Source organism: Caretta caretta, chromosome 9 (assembly GCF_965140235.1).
Source record: "Caretta caretta isolate rCarCar2 chromosome 9, rCarCar1.hap1, whole genome shotgun sequence".
NCBI lineage: Eukaryota > Metazoa > Chordata > Testudines > Cheloniidae > Caretta > Caretta caretta.
The window spans coordinates 65,035,557-65,054,272 of NC_134214.1; the positions used below are offsets into that span (position 1 = coordinate 65,035,557).

The 18,716-nt window shown below is 45.5% G+C and overlaps 1 protein-coding gene across 5 annotated transcripts in view; it reads right to left on the reverse strand.

The window, feature by feature from the left end:
• The window catches only part of DRP2 (dystrophin related protein 2), a 52,547-nt gene extending 35,037 nt beyond the window's left edge, over positions 1 to 17,510 (reverse strand). For 2 of the 5 annotated variants that reach the window (XM_048864424.2, XM_048864423.2), the window contains exon 1: positions 12,637 to 13,071. The gene's annotated coding sequence lies outside the window, so the exon portion shown is untranslated. Of the gene's footprint in view, positions 1 to 6,496; positions 6,544 to 12,636; positions 13,072 to 17,492 lie in introns of those variants that run through there. The other 3 variants (XM_048864425.2, XM_075132408.1, XM_075132407.1) reach the window with 3 other exon arrangements.
• Between the last annotated feature and the right edge of the window lie 1,206 nt (positions 17,511 to 18,716).

Genomic DNA, 18,716 nt, shown 5'->3' on the forward strand with positions numbered 1-18,716 from the left:
TTCTTTGGACTATGACAAGTGAGACAGAGAGCTATAGAGCTTAGCAGGAAAGGAGGAGGAACCAGAACTGTCATGGGCACTAAGCACTGTTGCCATTTACCCTCAAAGATCTCAGAGGGACAGGAATAATAAATACATCCTGTGTTTGGAAGGAAAATTGATTGTAAAGCCATATGTCTAGAGCTCTAGACATAGAGACAGACAGACAATATATATAACCCATCATGGGGTCATTAATGCTCCAAGAAAAAGGCATTCGTAATGGTTAACTCTGGTCTCTCACCTATTCCACTAACCTCACTCTTTTCTTCTGGCCATTGTGCTGCTTCTGCATTTCAGTTTAGGCAGCAAAGCAGCTGTGAAACTAGGAGCCCTTATTTTAGGGAAAACAACGTTCTACAGTCAGGTCCAAAATACTACAGCTTATATTTGTGATACCACAGGGTTTGGGGCCATTACTAAGGGGGAATAGATCAAGGCAGACAATTTGAAAAGCCCACAGGTTGTAACATCAGCGTTTGCCCTTCCATGGCACTTTTTCTATGAGGAGTTCAACATGCTTTACAAACATAAATCAATGCTCACAACATTAATTTGCCCAGTTTTACGGGGATGCTAAGAGACACCAAAATTAAATGATTTCAGAGTGGTAGCCATGTTAGTCTGTATCAGCAAAAACAACAAGGAGTCCTTGTGGCACCTTAGAGACTAACAAATTTATTTGGGCATAAGCTTTCGTGGGCTAGAACCCACTTCATCAGATGCATGGAGTGGAAAATACAGGAGCAGGTATAAATGCATGAAAAGATGGGAGTTGCCTTACTAAGTGTGAGGTCAATCTAATGAGACAATTCAATTAACAGTAGCATACCAAGGGAGGAAAAATAACTTTTGTAGTGTTAATGAGAATGGCCCATTTCAAACAGTTGACAAGAAGGTATGAGTAACAGTAGGGGGAAATTAGGATGGGGGAAATTAGGTTTAGGTTTTGTAAAGACCCAACCAGTCTTTATTCAGACTCCCAGTCTTTATTCAGGCCTAATGTGATGGTGTCCAGTTTGCAAATTAATTCCAGTTCAGCAGTTTCACGTTGAAGTCTGTTTTGAAATTTTTTTGTTGAAGAATTGCCACTTTTAGGTCTGTTATTGAGTGACCAGGGAGATTGAAGTGTTCTCCGACTGGTTTTTGAATGTTATAATTCCTGATGTCAGATTTGTGTCCATTTATTCTTTTACGTAGAGACTGTCCGGTTTGGCTAATGTACATGGCAGAGGGGCATTGCTGGCACATGATGGCATAGATCACATTGGTAGATGTGCAGGTGAACGAGCCTCTGATAGTGTGGCTGATGTGATTAGGCCCTATGATGGTGTCCCCTGAATAGATATGTGGACACAGTTGGCAACGGGGTTTGTTGCAAGGATAGGTTCCTGGGTTAGTGGCTCTGTTGTGTGGTGTGTGGTTGCTGGTGAGTATTTGCTTCAGGTTGGGGGGCTGTCTGTAAGCGGGGACTGGTCTGTCTCCCAAGGTCTGTGAGAGTGAGGGATCGTCCTTCAGGATAGGTTGTAGATCCTTGATGATGCGCTGGAGAGGTTTTAGTTGGGGGCTGTAGGTGACGGCTAGTGGTGTTCTGTTACTTTCTTTGTTGGGCCTGTCTTGTAGTAGGTGACTTCTGAGCACCCTTCTGGCTCTGTCAGTCTGTTTCTTCACTTCACCAGGTGGGTACTGTAGTTTTAAGAGCGCTTGATAGAGATCCTGTAGGTGTTTGTCTCTGTCTGAGGGATTGGAGCAAATGCGGTTGTATCTTAGAGCGTGGCTGTAGACAATGGATTGTGTGATGTGGTCTGAATGAAAGCTGGAGGCATGTAGGTAAGTATAGCTGCCAGTAGGTTTCCAGTAATAGGGTGGTGGTCATGTGACCATCGCTTATTAGCACTGTAGTGTCTAGGAAGTGGACCTCTTGTGTGGACTGGTCCAGGCTGAGGTTGATGGTGGGGTGGAAATTGTTGAAATCCTGGTGGAATTCCTCAAGGGCCTTGTCAGGGTTCCTTCCTCACTCTGAACTCTGGGGTACAGATGTGGGGACCCGCATGAAAGACCCCCTAAGCTTATTCTTACCAGCTTAGGTTAAAACTTCCCCAAGGCACAGATTCCTTTCTTGCCTTGGGATTGCTGCCACCACCAAGTGATTTAACAAACAATCAGGGAAAGGACCACTTGGAGTCCTATTCCCCTAAGCCTACACCCCCTTTCCTGGGGAAGGTTTGAGCATGTATCCTCACCAATTGGTTACAAAAGGACTACAGACCCAGACCTCTGGGTCTTAGAACAATGGAAAACTCAGTCAGGTTCTTAAAAAGAAGGATTTTATTTAAAGAGAAAAAGGTAAAAGAATCACCTCTGTAAACTTAGGCTGGTAGTTAACCTTACAGAGTAGCAGAAAATTCAAAGAGCACAGAGGAACCACCTCTAGCCTTAGTTTCCAAGTTACAACAAAACAGGGATAAACCTCCCTCTAGCAAAGGGAAAATTCACAAGTTGAGAAAACAAAGGTAAACTAGTACACCTTGCCTGGCTGTTACTTACAAGTTTGAAATATGAGAGACTTGCTGAGAAAGATTTGGAGAACATGGATTGATGTCCGGTCCCTCTTAGTCCCAAGAGTGAACGGTCACAGAAACAAAGAACCCAAAACAAAACCTCTCCCCCACACCAGATTTGAAAGTATCTTTTGTCCCCATTGGTTCCTTTGGTCAGGTGCCAACCAGGTTACTTGAGCTTCTTAACCCCTTACAGGGAAGGAGGAATTTAGGCTACCCCTATGGTTATGACAGGCCTCCTCCCATGGATCCAGATGATGAGGATGTCATCAATGTAGCGCAAGTAGAGTAGGGGCGGTAGGGGACAAGAGCTGAGGAGGCATTGTTCTAAGCCAGCCATAAAAATGTTGGCATACTGTGGGGCCATGCGGGTACCCATAGCAGTCCCGCTGACTTGAAGGTATAAATTGTCCCCAAATCTGAAATAGTTGTGGGTGAGGACAAAAGTCACAAAGTTCAGCCACTAGGTTTGCCGTGAAAGTATCGGGGATGCTATTCCTGTTGGCTTGTAGTCCAGCTTTGTGTGGACTGTTCGTGTAGAGGGCTTCTACATCCATAGCGGCCAGGATGGGGTTTTCTGGAAGATTGCCAAAGGATTGTAGTTTCCTCAGGAAGTCAGTGGTGTCTCGAAGATAGCTGGGAGTGCTGGTAGCGTAGGGCCTGAGGAGGGAGTCTACATAGTCAGATAATCCTGCTGTCAAGGTGCCAATGCCTGAGATGATGGGGCATCCAGTATTCCCAGGTTTATGGATTTTGGGTAGCAGATAGAATACCCCTGGTTGGGGCTCTAGGGGTGTATCTGTGTAGATTTGTTCCTGTGCTTCTTTAGGGAGTTTCTTGAGCAGATGGTGTAGTTTCTTTTGGTAACCCTCAGTGGGTAATGGCCTGTAGAATGTGGTGTCAGAGAGTTGTCTAGCAGCCTCTCGTTCATATTCTGAAATTAAATGGTTTTCCCATGGAAATCTCTAGGCAAAGCACACAAAAATCGCAACTCTAACCTCAAGACAGCACCAGTGTCATGAGAGGAACAGACCAGTTGAGCACAAACAGAGGGGATTCGTCTCGGGACTAAACATACAACAAATCTGAACATCACGTGGGGCACGCCAAGAGGTGAAATGTACGGGCAAGCGGGGAAGGGTGGCTTAGTATTGCATATGCCCGCTGCAGTGTCGAGGGATTCTGCCCCTCTCCCAGGTCTACCACCTAAAAGCTGGGTTTCCCCAGGGAATTCTAATACAGCTCCAGCCACCAGCCTTCACTTTAAAGCCATAAAAAGGGCTGTTTCAAAAGGGGTCTGTGAGAAAGGAGAAGTGAGGCAGCTGGAAGAAAGCCTGGCTGCCTCCCTCGGGGTGGGTGGCTGTCACACATGGCCCCACTCTGAGCCATGGAGAAATTTTCTGATGGGTTCTCGTCAGACAGAAGCAGGCAGTACATTCTACAAAGCCTCTGATAGCACTGGGCAGCCAGGCGAAGAGAAAGTCCCTCGGCCACAGCTGTGTCTGTCTCTCTGGTTGCAGGTCTCTATTCCGTTTGCTCGTGCTCTCGCACTCTCTCCCCTCCCCAGTCACACACACTAAGAGAACAGCTCATTCTATTATGATTTATTTTAACCCTTTAGCAGTTTCTGGCTCCATCTCCCACAGAGCAGCCTGTACTGAGCTCTTCAATATGCTGATAATCCCCTGGTCCTGCCCCCTAACCTTCCCTGCCCGTCTGCATGAATGTCAGATATTGCACATTGCAGTGACTCCCCTCCTCAGCCCTGGAGGAAGTTATTAATTTGATGCATTTATGGCTAGAGTTCCAGGATCCTGAGTTCCCTGAGCCCCATGGGCCAAATTACCCCCTGGTGTAACTCCAGTGAAACAATGGATGACTTCTGCCTTATGTATCAGAATTGCTAAGACCAGATTCTTCCACATCTCCCTGTACACACTCCCCACAAACTCCTGAAAGGGAATGGTCTTCTCCTGGCCCCCCAATTCATCTCTCAATGGGCCAGGCCAGGCACCACAGCTGAAAATGGGGCTGAAAGTCTGAGGCCCTGGATATCCTCTTCATGTACAAACAGATTAATCAGTGGTGCACACAATGATATGACTGGAAAATCAGGGTCATACCACTGATGAAAGAGTCCATAATGCATTCAGTCTGGCCGTAGTACCAGGGGGTCTGGCTCTCTTTTCCTTAATTAGTCTCTACTACACAGTACAATACAGTTACAGCGTTATGTTCTGGCCAGTCCGCCCACCCTGGACCACTGCTTAATTAGCTGCTCCTGTGGGGTGCAATGTGACTATAGTTTTAGGGGCTGCACACTCCTCTCCAACCCTCTGTGGAGTATGCAGTGCACCATGGTTTCCCATGCCTGCCATCAGCTCCCACACCTTGCTTTTGGATCAGCCTTTCTGCACAGGACAGCCACTCCTTTGAAGAGAGGTCAGGGGATAATTCTGGGGCTGTAGGACATACATGGATTCCATGTTCCCTAGTAGCTGTATTGAGAGAGAATGGCAGGGGGCCAGCCCACTCTCTACAGAAGCTGGATTTCTGATGCAAAAAAGGGGAGGGCTGTGTAGAGATCCCTCACGAGTGACATGGGTCAAGCAGAGAGCCTCACAACGCCCTATGCAACACCATAATGGAACAAAGCTTTTCCAACTCAGTAGGCACAGACCAGACAGGGCTGGAAATACAAGCAACAGCCCTGCTAGTTGGATGCCTTTGCCACCACTAATAGCATGCCCAGCGAGAGACAGGTAGATTCTGCATCACTCTCCCCACAGAGACCTTAAAACAAGACAAGAATTCTACAACTCACAATCCCTGTGACATGTCAGCAACAAAGCCTAGCATGGAATTCTAGCATGTAGCAAATAGCCAGTCGACATCCAGCTAGGGACAAAGAAACAGATACTCTGTGGGAGTGATGAGAATGCCAAGAGAGTCCTGGGGGTGGACAGGTGGTACCATCTAACCAACAAGCTCTCCACTGCCCACCAGCAAGAGCTCCATGAACTTTGGGAACCTGTTACTGAAGTGTTTTAAAGGATGACCATTATAACAGCCTGGCTAAGTGGCCACTCCACAAGGAAAGAGCAGGAGTACTTGTGGCACCTTAGAGACTAACCAATTTATTAGAGCATAAGCTTTCATGAGCTACAGCTCACTTCATCGGATGCTCACGAAAGCTTATGCTCTAATAAATTGGTTAGTCTCTAAGGTGCCACAAGTACTCCTTTTCTTTTTGCAGATACAGACTAACACGGCTGTTACTCTGAAACCAAGGATAGACAGTTTCAGATATTCAAAGGCTGTTAACATCAAGGAGGGGAATCACTGGAAGTGAAACGAAGAAGCAAAATTCAGGATGACAGTGAGCTCTCAGAAGCTGTAGAATAGGGTCCCAAAGGAAGGGTGGAAGGCCCATCACTCAGGATATTTAAACTAGACTGGACAGATCAGCTAATCTACTATAGGGAACACTCCCATGCTGTGAGATGCTGCAGCCTTGCATCAGCTGGGAATCCTTCTTTTCTCCAAAAAGAAAAGGAGTACTAGCGGCACCTTAGAGACTAACCAATTTATTTGAGCATAAGCTTTCGTGAGCTACAGCTCACTTCATCGGATGCATTCAGCGGAAAATACAATGAGGAGATTTTATATATTTTAAATATAAATGCATCCGATGAAGTGGGCTGTAGCTCACGAAAGCTCATGCTCAAATAAATTGGTTAGTCTCTAAGGTGCCACTAGTACTCCTTTTCTTTTTGCAAATACAGACTAACAAGGCTGCTACTCTGAAACCTTCTTTTCTCCATGGCATAGTCCTGTGGGGAGAGTGCTTCTTAGAGCTCCACCCCCATGGGTGGAGGAGAGAGATAAATACTTACCCATCAGCAGCTGTTTATCTCACCCCAGGGAATCTACGCTGGCCCTCTGTGTGCAGTGAAGTGATTAAGGGCACATCCTTGGAGATGGAGCAGAGGTCAGGACCCTGGACCTGCAACCACATTACTGAGTGCAGAATGGCTGACCCCATTGTGTTTGTGCAGGTGTGCATGCACTGGGGAGTGCTAAGACGTCTAGGCCTTTGGTTTACCTCCCCCTCCCCCGCTCCAATTATTTCTGGAAAAACGACCCATATTAATGCTATTCGGAGCAGCACTAATCAATCATTCTGTGGGCTCTGCCCCCCACCAGAGGGGCGCAGAGTGAGGAAGCAGCCTATGCTACTGGTGATGGGTGGAGGATGAGGAGACACACTGAGGGTGTATGACTAGGGTTTCCCATACATCTCCAGCCTCCATCTCCTAATCAGACCCTGTCCATGAAGCATTCCCTCTGGATCTGCAGTGGCACACAGGCCTGACAGCTGCGCCGTTGAACCCGTCTGGGTGTGAGATGAGTGGGTTCCCCTGTGTGCCTTTCTGAAGAGGAAGGGAAATATGCTGAGACCTGTGTGAACAGGGGCTGGTAAGAACTGCCTTGCACTCATGTCTGTGAAAGCCTTTCCCCAGTAGTACAAACCCTGAAATGACAACTGGCCCTTTTCCTGGGGCACTCACCCCCACGTAGCATAGGCTGGACTTTTCTCCAATGGTGCAGGCCTCCCCCATAACACTGATGGTCGTTTCCCTAGTAATGAGTGCCCCAGCAGAAACTAGCCAATCTTTCCCCCAGTTTGCAGTACAGTAAGTATAAACTATGTGCAGACGATAGTGTTACGCATTTCATGAGGCTGCACCAGGACTTCAAAGCGCTATTACACCTTCAGCAATCAGTCATATTTCAGATCTCAATAATCACTTTGCTGAGAAATAAATAACGTGCAGGTCTTGGCATTACTTTTAAATGCCAGAATGGTGCAGCGTTAAGGTGGTTTCAAGATAAACTAGGTGGTTGTTTAAAAACACACACACACACACACACCCCACAGATTTTTCCTCTTGCTGATCAAGCTGCACCTGTTTCAAAATCAGTAAAGGCAAGATTGGCCTATTGTACTGGCTGAAAAGCAGTCTGACAAAAGAAACTAACAGCCATTGCTAAACCAGTTCTGCTTCAAACTCTAGAATATGGATTATTGCTTCACTGGGGAATCTAGTCTACAGAATTGCTTCTATTCAGAAGCCCATTTCAGCAGCATTTGTTGATTTGCTCAAGTGGCAGCATTTAGGTAGATTTGCTGAATGAACTCAGACCTTTGCTCCATCTCTTTTGGCGTCCTGCCTCCGGCAACAATCCCACCTCATGTCTGAGACAAAGATGACCATTCATCTACAAACCACACACCTGACCCCAGAAGCATACAATTTGATTGCCCTTATTTTTAGAAATGAGCCTAAGCCGAACCCCCTCAAATTTCAGAGAAGTTCTCATCTCAAGACAAATTGTGTAGCTGGTTCATAGCTCTATAGCCAACTAGATTAAGCAACCTTCAACCTTTGGGGAAGTTTGGACTGGATCCAAACTTTGGACTTCAGACTCTATGTGACTTGTTTCATGTACTGAACACACAATACCTTTACAGCGTAGCTTGCAGGAAAGGCTAAAAAATTTTTCCTATCACAACCCCCCTTTTCCAATCACTAACTTCCTCAAAAATGTTCCTTTGAGACTCAAACTTTCAATTTGGGGTCTTGGCTTAAAGGGAACCATTTATCTGGTGAATGTTTGAGCTAAGGTTTCTTAGCCATTATCCAGTTGTAGCAATGGAAATACAAATACATATTTTCTCCATTGCTAGAATGGTTAATGACTTTTTTGTTGGCTAATTTACTGCACAGTGGAAGAATAAGTGAGGTACTCAGAAGGGGAAGGAAGGACGGTTTAGGATATTTCAAAGTTCAAATGATATGTTTATGCATAAGTAGCAGAGAAGCTTTCATTGCAGTTTTAGTTACACCTTAACAGGATCCTGAACGAGCTGAGACAGCTGGACTCGCAATACTGCACTAACCCGTATTGTTCCAGAATAAAAAGTTGTCTACTGGACATGCAGTAAGTGCTTGTTCCTGGGAACCAGGACTCCTTCCTGAGACATCGGAGTCAGGGACTGATGGCAGAAGAAGAGGAGATACTGCTGCCTAGGAATTGGTCTGCAAGTAAGGAAGAGCTCCTTCCTGGAGTGGGTGTCTTTGGTCTTCTCTCTAGAACCACCCTGTGTGCCCCATGTCACAGGCACACCTCTGCTTGTTCCTCAGGAGGAAAGAAAAGACCAGAGACAACACCCTATACAGGAACCTCAACCCCTGGGGAAAAAAAGAAGAGGTGCTGCCAATGATTAAACATGGAATGTGGCCGGGCCTAGCACCAGGCATGTCCTGGGACAATTAGCTGTTAGGAACTTGTAGCTCCTTTCTCTCCCTCTTTAGGCAGGAGAAAACTCCTTTTCCCCCCACTGAACTAAGCATCTAGGTCCCCTGCATTAAATGTACTGAAACATTTAATGTGTAAAGGCCACACTACCCCCATTAAAGTAAAATGAAACCTCTAACGCAACTGGTATCACCCCAGTGCCACATTAGATGTGCTGGGTCATCTAATGAATGAAACTTGGACCCATGGGGAAATAAAGGGCCTGACATCAGTGTAACTGACAGCACTTGGCACCTTGCAAGATCAGGCCCTGAGTCCATAGGCCAGGGAAGGGGACCAGTGTGGTGGATCTCGGTGTGTATATGGAAAACGCTAAGGAGAGGGTCCTCCTTAAGAAGCAGAATCTCTCTCCCCTCAACGTGGAAAAAAATATGTTCTGTTCTGTTAATACAGCACTCAAGCTGAGAAATTGCACATACAAAAGTCAGGGAATGCTGAAGTTAGTGTTCCTACAGCAACGTTAACTAAGCCATGCTGCACACACATACACTCACCATGTAGCCTCTTTGTCTGGCTACATGAAATCCATAGCATATTATTTAGGAGGAGGTTAAATGCTACTTCTTTTGTATGCCTCCCCTATGCTTGAAATAGTTTGCCAAACTGCTCCCTCATTAAAGCCCATTTTGACTAAGCTTATCTTTCCTACTTCATTCTCCTCACCAATCTCTTCTCACCCTCCTCTATTTCACAGTAATTCTATTTATTACAGTAGCACTTAGCAGACCCAACTGTGATCATGTGGCCCCATTGTGCTAGACAGAGAAAGTCCCTGCCCCGAAGAACTCACACTCTAGGTAGATAGGACAGGAAAAGGAAGCAGTATCTCAATTTTACAGATGGGGGAAGTGAAGCACAGAGGTTAAGTCACCAAAGAAGTCTGTGGTAGAATCAAGAATTGAACTCTGATCTGTAGAGTCCCAGTACACATCTCTAGCCATGGAACCATGCTGCTTCTCCCTTAATAAACTACTGTCCTGAATCTCTTCTTTGTCTTTCAGACACTCTGTACTCTTCCTTCCCTGCTCTTTGAGGGAAGGAATGAATCTTACACTCGGTTCTGAAATATGCACCATCCATTTATCGTGCTATATAAATGGTTAGTAATAATACAGAGAACTCGTCAGGCGTGCCATGTAGCCAAGTTAACTTCCTGGTGCTTGATCTCTCATTCTCAATGTTGCATTAATACACATTTTTGTGCATTGACTATTACTGGCCCACAATCACCCAAGCTCTCTCAGACATCCAACCACAGTATGTAGTTCTCTAGCCACGGGAGGCTGTGAATTTTGTAGGCGGAGTGTATGCGGTGTGAAGTAATTCCCCCTCCCCCGAATGTATAAGTGCTATCTTGTTCTTGTTTTATAGGACATGGAAAGAAAGGGGGCTCTGAGCAATTTACAGTCTACTCTTAAGCACTCCAATCCGGCCATTTGAGGAGTGGATTCATTTTACTAGGTATGTCTTGTTACACAAGATTTACAATAGCACCTATGTGCTTTTAGCATTAGCCACCCAGCCTGAAACAGAGGCCTTGTATGCAGCATTCTTTAAAATATCATTATAGTCTGAAATTCACTGGCAATTTAGAGAACTTGGAACTTTTGTTTTACTGGAACCCACTTAACTCCTTAAGCATCACATTTTGCCTAGCCTTGCTTGATGGTCAAATATAATTTTAAAGATGTATTTCAGTCTGATCACAGAATCATAGAGCCATAGGGTTAGAAGGGACCGCAAGGGTCATCTAGTCTAACCCCCTGCCAATATGCAGGATTTGTTGGGTCTAAACCATCTAAGACAGATGGCTCTCCAGCCTCCTTTTGAAAACCTCCAGTGAAGGAGCTTCTACAACCTCCTGAGATGTCTGTTCCCTTGTCCTACTATTCTTACAGCTAGGAAGTTTTTCTTGAGATTTAATCTAAATCCGCTATGCTGTAGTTTGAAATCATTGTCTCTTGTCCTGCCCTCTGATCAGCTGTGTCCCTGGTTATATTTAGTCATCTCTACTTTACACAGAGTTTAATTATATGTGTGGTTTATATGTCCCAGGTTGTGACCTGGAAAGAGACTGTCCTAGTCTTTCTCTGGTTAAATAAAACCAGGACAAAGCCTTCTATTACTCAACACACAACACCTTTAAGTATCAGTGAGCACAGGTCACTGGATAAGAGGCAGTTCAAAATTGCATGGCTTTATAACACAGCCCTTTCCTGTCAGGGCACTGCACACGGGTGCATCATCAGGGACTTGTGTGGTGTAACATGCACTGCCAGGAAAAGGAACACTCACCACCTGGAAATGTCAGGTGTTGCCATGCACGAGTGCAAAATGGGAGCCCCAAGGCATTAGGGGTGAACGCACAGAACAGGTCTGCCAGGGAATGAATCCCCTTGGGGGATCAGGACCCTCAAGGCTTTTAACTGTGTATTCAGGGAAAGGATCCCCCCAATGGGGTAACACAAAGACTAACTGAAGAGCAAATTCTAGCTGCTCAGGAGAGATTAGCTAGTGGAGGGGGAAGGAACCAAGATGTGAAGGACCCAGTCTTGGGACACAGGGAGGACACAAACTTTCTAAAGGTTTGATTTGTTTTTTAAATTAAAAAAAACCAAACCACAAATTGTCAAAAGTGGCTTTCCCCAACTTCCAACACAACATTTAAAAACCCAAGGGCAATTCAACAGCTCTCCACCACTCTAGCAATGCCACGCATGCTTCTTGGCAAGGAGGCCTGCCAGAGCCCTGTTGGTAAACCCACTGCCAGTACTACATGCTTGCCATACCAAGGGAGTAGGTGAGAAGAAACAGGAGGTAACTGGAAACAGGGCTGGGTTGGGGCACTAGTAAATATGTTGCAGTGCTATGCAATACCCAGGTCTTGGCTGCTGAGACTGGGAAGGAGGTAGAAGCAGAGTGCTCAGCTTTGGAGAGCAGGAAGTGGCCCATGTCCTCTCTAGACTATTATGGAGTAGAACTGATGGTTTCTGGAAGTAATCCTGGCTAGCCCTCCTCAAGCAGAAGAATGGTAGTTGTAATATGGGTCCTCAGTGGGAGAAGAGGTGAGCAGGAGAAAAAGTGGCTATAAGAGCAGGGGGGGAGAGGGAATAATATAAAAGCAGCGGCAAGACCGAACAAGGAAGTGAATCAAAGGCCAGAGCTGGGACCATAGTCCCTATTGCTTCTCATCTGATCCCAGCTCACTACTTGAAAAGAGCTTTAGGCTCGGCTTTGCCCTGCAGGGTAGTCTTTTAAGGAGAATGCTGGAAGGCTACCAGGCCCTGATCCGAGCAGCCCTTCAGCTTGGCAGAAAGCATCTTTCGGTGTAAATAAACCTCTGATTTAAAAAGAATCAAAGCTGGAGATAATTGCAAAGCTTGCTATTGCTGTTTTTCTCAAGAATCTGCATCTACTTACCATTCCCTGAGCTCTTTCCTGTGGAACCAAAGTCCTGGCTGCCCATCTCTCCCCCACCCCCTATCTTTTCCATGCAAGTTTCCCCAGACATACATACACAGTATACTGTGCACGGTCAGATGGACGCGCACACGCACAGCACAATGCTGAGGCTAACCATACAGTACAATGGTAATTTCCCTCTCCGTGCAGAGCCAGGAGCTGGGTAGAAAACCATTTATCTGCGGCCTACCTTCCGATTCCGTCAGGTCTGAAATGAAGGCAGCAGCCGAGCTTCAGTGGCAGGGACTGGGGCTGCTTCTGTGAATCAGCAAAGAAGTCCCTGTGACTGGGATGCATGCTGAGGCTCAGTGCTGCTGTGTGCATGCTCTCTGTCTCTCCTCCTCCACCACCCTGGGCTTCTGTGTTGCTATGCAATCAGATCACCAGGAGTAACAGCATCTCTCCAACCTCAGGCAGAGATATCCTTGACTGGGTAATGCAGGAACGCACCCAGGGTAGTTCTGTGAAGTGCCTGGAATTTTGGAGGTTCCTTGGCTGGAGATCAAAAGAAGGAATAGAAGCGGGGAGATACAAAGGAAGAGAGACGCACACGGAGGGAGGAGGAGACAAAATACACACAGAGGTAGAGCGAGAGAAATACAGACACACAAAGGCAGTACAGCCTGACCTCTGGAGACCTGACAGTCTGCTGGATTCACACACACACACCCCATGCAGCCTGCCGATGTCTATCAGCAGCATTTCTGGGGTGGTGTGGCAGCTCTTGTTTTAGGATACATGTGTCCATGTGTGTGCTGGAAATTGCTAGACAAGTTCTCAGTTAAGGAATAAAGCAGCTTAAATAAAAACCCAGGCATTCTTTACTCTTACAAAAATTTAATAATTTCAATAAAAATGTGGTTATTTTAAAGTCAAAGGGGAAAAATCATTGTGTTTTAGGCCCATTTTCTGTTTCTCTTGCAAAAGGAAAATAACTAGATGAGTCCTACAATCCCAACTTGGGGTATGAAATCCCAACCCAGACTTTGCCACGTTTGGCAGTGTTTGGATTCAGCCCCTTAGAAACAGAGGGCTTGAGCACTAACTTGACTTTGAAACCACATTCAGACCTGGGATTTGGATTTGTGCCCATATGTAACAAATAAATAGCTACAGTTACACTTTGCATTTTTTTGCCACTTTCCGCTCAAGGATCTCAAAGCACTATACTATTATTTAATAATTTTTATCTCCACTGCTACGATGATCAGTGCTCCCCACAACACACACCTTTTGAGATCCAGGGGTCCTACACATGCCAAGCACAACATGTGGTGTACCTCAGCCAGTGCATCAAATGCCCCACCAATAACTACAAGGGTGAAACGAGACAGACAATCACTATGCTCTCAAATGAACTCTCAGAAAAATTATAAGAGACCTGTAGCCAAACACTTTTCACAAAGTGATCACTCCATATCTGACCTGTCCTCATCCTCAAAGGAAGCCTACATGACACATTCAAAAGGAAAGCTTGGGAGCTTAAATTCATAACTCTGCCAAGACTCTAAAAATCATGATCTCAGCAAAGATACTGATTTTATATGACTCATTACAACAATCTGAGAAACCCACTTACTCTCCTTTGTCCTATGACTGCAGAGATGTTAAGTGTCCACTTCATCTTAAATGGTCTGCAACAATCCTTATGTTAAATAACCTGTACAGTTTTGTATTTAGCTGTGACACTCTGAATACCTTTCCCAGACCTGAAAAAGAGCCTTGAATAGCTTGAAAGCTTGTCTCATTCACCAACAGAAATTAGTCCAGTAAGAGATATGACCTCACCCACCTTGTCTCTCTCATATCTGGGATCAACACAGCTACAACAAGGAATTTTTCCTGTCTGTTTGCCAGGGGACACTGTTTCATAAAGCAGCTATGCCCCTAATCCACTCAACACCAGGTCCATGTGGTGTTCACAGAGGGGTTTGCAGGAGTTAAGGGAAGGGGGGGTCAAGCTGGTGCCTCAACACCTTTAGGACCCCAGGAACAGAACTAGTTTCCTTTTAGGCCTGGTTTACACAACAAAATTAGGTCGGTTTAGCTACATCAGTCAGAGGTATGAAAAATCCACACCTCTAGCAGCACTGTTAACCTGACCTGAGTCCCCAGGGGGACAGCATTAGGTTGATGGAAAAATTCTTCTGTCAACCTACCTGCCATGTTTCAGGGAGGTAGATTGTGTCTACACTGTTGTGCCGCTGTAGCATTAAGTGTAGACAAGCCCTTAGTCCTACTGTGTGGAGGAAATGGGGATGGTAACAGGATATGAAGCCTTTCACCTTTAAATCACCAGTTTAAATCTGGTCCAGGTTGAGGGTGGCAGAACTATTACAATATTCTGTGAAACAAATTTGATAGGTCTTAGCACAGTTCCCAGTGAACAAAGTGTGCACATCATAATTGCTACTAACTGGTACCCTGAAAAAGGAGAATTCAGGGAACATGAAGGATCCAAGGAACACAATATGTGTCAATGGCAGAAGAAGTGCAGAGGGCTGTTCCCTATGGAACATATTCATGTGCCTGAAATTGGGTCTGAGTGATTTTTGATGCAGGATGCATGTAAAAACATTGTGTCAACACCATCCCTATCTGGCATCGAGAAATTTGCATACTATTTTGATGCAGGAGGTGCTCCTCTCCAAGCATTCACCACAGAATGAGTAACTGGGCACAGAGTAGCTCAGCACAATGCAGAGGGATAGCCGAGAATGGTGTACTTTTCACACCTAAGGATCGGAACCTGCGTGATGTTCCAGTACAGTATCAAACATGTCTTCTTTGCAAGTAGGAGAGGACAAAAAGTCCCTTGTTCCAGGGCAAGGAATGAAAATAGAACTGGCGGTTCTGACTTTGAACTGAAGAGAATCGAAGACTTGTTGCCCACTAGATTGTTGCTACTTTGTTTAAATAATTGATATCAAGTAAATTCCTCTCCCTTCATCCCCAGCACGAATAACCATAAGGAGAATACCTCAGCGCTGATTTTATCCTGGCAACATTTTGCATTAAGTTGTTTGGGGGGAAAAAAACAGTGGAGTTCTTTCTAGTGGCATTCTGCTTGGGCGGAACAAATACAGACAGACAGATTACACATGCTCAGAAATCAGACTGGCTCCCTTTATGATTGCCCCTGCGTAACAACTCAAAGGGTCCTTACCGAATAAGCGGAAATGAGAAAGATTACAGAGGAGGAGGAAAAATCCTTTCAGGGCATATAGCATCCAAGACTGTGGAGTGGGGTGCGGAGGGGGAGAGAGAAGGAGTGCAACAGGAAAAGGAGGGGGCAAAGAGAAATAGAAAAAGGAAAAATCAGGGAATGAGAGAGGAGACAATGGTAGCAGGGTGGAGGGAATGGAGCACAGACAGCTTTCATGGCTCTTTTTTGTTCTTCAAAGGCTGTCAATATGTTTATGCTGTGCCTTTCCATCTCCCTCCCTATTTACTGGGTTTTGTACACAGGAGGAGGAGAGCCATCACACAGGAGCTGCTGGAAATTCGGTTAGACACAGAACAGAGGTGCCCTAAGAGAAAGGAAACTGCTTAGTGATGCATGCACAATGTACCACATTGCAGCCCCAGAAAGTCTTGAGGCTTTCTCCTGGCCCCCTCTCTAGAGATCAGTCTCTTCCTGGTGAGATCATATCCAGGGCCTGCTACAAGTCTAGCTGGTGGGGAGAAGTAGGTTGAACTGAGTGACAGCGCAACTTACACATGGAAAAAAAAAAATAAGGAAAATTCTAACTCTACACGTATATAGCACCTTCTGGGCGAGGATCTCAAGTGTATTAGACCTCGAGGGTAAAACTGGCAAAAAGCACTTCAGTGACTTAGGAGCTTAAGATCCATTGACCGTCAGTGAGACTTAGGCTCCTGAGTCACTTCTGAAAATGGTACTTAGGCACCTTTGGAAATTTTACCCTGAGCCACTAAGGGTACATCTACACTGCCTTTGAAAATCCGCGGCAGTGAATCTGAGAGCACAGGTCTACAGACTCAGGCTAGCAGGGCTTGTGCTATGGTGCTAAAAACAGCAGCACAGACATTGTTGCTCGGGCTGGAGCTTGGTCTAAGCCCAGGGAAGGAGGTTGGCTTCAAAGCAGCTGTCTTTAGCGCTGTAGCAGGAGCCTAAGTCTGTAGAACCTGGGCTCCGAGACTCTCTGCCATGGGTTTTAAAATGCAGCATAGACATCCCTATGACTCACAATACCCCTATGAGGCAGGAAAGTACCAACCCCACTTTACAGTTGGGGAAACTGAGGCACAGAGAAATTAAACCACTTGTCCAAGGTCACAGATTAGGAAGTCTGTCACAGAGTAAGGAACCAGACCCAAGTCTCTCAAGGCCCAGTCCAGTATCTTGAGCAAAATCCTGTCATTGCTTATACATGTGCTTAACTTTTTCATAGTGGTCGCACTGAAGTCAATGGAATTACCCACATGTATAACTGATTGCAGGATTGGGCTGTTACTCAGGAATTGTGTAACATAACTGTCTGTAGAGTTCCTGGATAATCCTTAGCTGGAACCACACCACCATTCCCTTTACGATTCTCTAAAATAAAGTCTGGTAGCACAAACCAGCACCAGTGACCAGTAAGTGTCTCGAGAACTTCACCGATTTTAGTATATAAGTAAATGGTTTCAGACAGCCAAATATTAAGAAGCCACAATGTCTAGGGCATGGAGTACACCACTGGGAAGAACCTGGGTTCTAATCTTCAGTAAACCAGCTGCTGATTGCGTGACTGAAGACAAACCACTTTCCTTCCCCATCAGCCTACCCAGCTGGAAACTACAGAGTAAAAATCACTGCATTAAAAGAGAACCAGGTGTTGCAGGCTCTGAGCCGAACTTTTCTGGACGGAAAAAATGCCCCAGGACTCTGGTCTACCTTTCAGAATAACCATCATAAAGAGCAAACTTACTGCTGCTCTTTGTTCTTTACAGACCAGGTGCCTCCGATGGCTGAAAAGCAGATAGAACCCACCTTACTCCTCCTGCTCAGGAACTGCCTCACCACAGAAATAAGCAGCTCACCTGGGTAGCAAGGTTTTTGTGTGGACAAAGTAGGACACTTGATCAGCTGGTCCGAGCCCATAATTAACCATCTTCATCTCTTCTGTTCTGTGGGCAAAGATTAGCAATAAATCATTTTGTCACAGTGCCCAGGAGGTTATTGCTTAGCACTGGGGTTTATAATGGAGCATTAACTCAGACAAAGGCAGCAGGAGATGGTGGTTAAAGTAACTGCTAGGGGTTAAACTCAATTGATAGGGGTATTGAAGTAAGCATTAATCGTTGTCCTTTGGTACCAGTTACATGCCATTAGAAGACTTCACGAGCATACACATTGGCAGTTGTTAGAGCTGCTATCCAACCCTCAGAGGTTCAATTTTCTGAGTGGCTACAGCTGTACCACCTTCTAAATCCTTGGGTCCTCATTTATTCATAGCATTAGGAATGCAAAATGCAAGCACACGGAAGTAGGCCAACAAGAGAATAGAAAGCAGGAACACAGAGGAACCGGTTTCTTCATTCCAGCAGAAAATGGGTTGAAGCTGTTAACTCTTTCAGAACAGGCCAAGTGGATCTGAGAGGACAGCACTGGCTAAGGAATGAGATCCCACTGAATTAAGACAATGCAGAAATAGAAGCTTCTCCCCACAAAAGAAAATTTTAATTTGCAGAAAAATAGCTTCAGAAAACAGTTCAGCCTGATACCCTTAGGCATCTACATTTCCAGATGCATTATGTTCGGGTCAATATGCCTGGCATTGGAGGGCTTAGTGGCTCTTGGCCTTCAAATTGTGGACCAGATGCTCAGCTGGTATAAATCAGTATAACTCCATTGAAGTCAGTAGAGCTATGGCAATAAATATCAGCTGAAGATCTGACCTTGTAACTTGAAATCCAGTCCAATACCTCCATAGTGGGGGGATGGATCAGCCTTCATGTCACACTCCCCATCAGTACTTGGCCTGGGCAAGCTAATGATTCAACCAGTGGACTAAATTCGGTGACGAATCCTGGTTTAGTGCCACCTGAGCCATGTTGCATATACACTAAGAAGATCTACATAGTGGTTTTCTTAAAGTGAAAGGCTTCACTCTTTGGAAGTTTCAAAGCTGGTTAACTAGAAAGCAGCAGAATGCAGTATAGAGCTAAACAGCTGCTGATCTATCCTGCTTGTGACATAATGAACCTCTCACATTAAACCCAGGGAGGACCTCCTTCTTTGAAGGGAAAGCAGTGGTATCTGTA